The following is a 1,003-nucleotide window of genomic DNA, read 5'->3' on the forward strand; positions in this document are numbered from 1 at the left end:
GGAGGAGCCCGGCTTTCCTGCTGCCGCCCCCGGGCTCCCAAAACCACGGGCGAGGGGCAAGGGGGGAGACTCGGGAGCGGGGGCCGTGTCAAGCTGCTTTGGCAGTGGCCGGTGCCGGGCTGCGGTCTGGCGTGTGCCAGTAAAGCCCTTGGCCTGATTGCAGCGTGCGCTTATTGTTGGGTCGCGTGTCCCTCATTAAAGCCAAGCACAGAGAAGGCCTTTCATGTGGCTTTTTATTTCAGCTTGTTAAATGGATGGGAGGCCGGAGTTGGGGGGGGAGGGAGAGATAAACCCTCAGCTGTATGATAATGAGGTCTTGCCACCTTTATGCCAGCGCCCGGCTCGCAAGGCTGCGGACCTTTCCGGCGTGGATCACCTGGGGAGCAGCAGCGAGCCGCAAGCCGCCCTTCGGCCTCTCCGCTCTCCCAAAGGGTCTTTTCTTACAGCCTTAACTCCCCAGGCCAGGCTCTTTCGGGGGATGGAGGGGTGGAATAAAGAAGGAAAGCCAGGGGTCCGGCTTGCTTGGAGGCAAGGGTGCACCCCCAGCTCGATTTCCCCGGCTGGCACTGTACATTTCCAACAAAGCAGCCGATTTTCCTTGGAAACCAGCCCTGGTCCGGGATGCGGTCAGGGCCCGTGTGCAGCCAAACGCCCGGGGTCGAGCCGGAAGGGCATGGCACGGCTTCGGTGGAGAAACAGCCAAGTTTTCCATGGGGGAAAGCCACAGACACGGCCAACGCTGGCCACCATCGTGAACGGTGCCATGGCACCAATGCGGGTGGGTGTGGGCGGGTTTGGGGAGGGGACCAGGCCAGGAATTGGGGTCGCCACCAAAAGGGGATTAAAACTTCTCCTGGTCCCCGCTGCGCCAGGGAAAGCCGGAGCCAGGGAGGGGGGGGCACAAGGGCTGGCAATGTCGGGGGGCTGCACCCGGGGCTGGGTGCCCTTGGCTTGGCTCCATCCAGAGTGGCCCAGCTGTCGCCTGGGGGCTGTGGGTGCGTGT

This window comes from Haliaeetus leucocephalus, unplaced genomic scaffold (assembly GCF_000737465.1).
Source record: "Haliaeetus leucocephalus isolate CR32 unplaced genomic scaffold, Haliaeetus_leucocephalus-4.0 Scaffold696, whole genome shotgun sequence".
In the NCBI taxonomy this organism is placed as follows: Eukaryota; Metazoa; Chordata; class Aves; order Accipitriformes; family Accipitridae; genus Haliaeetus; species Haliaeetus leucocephalus.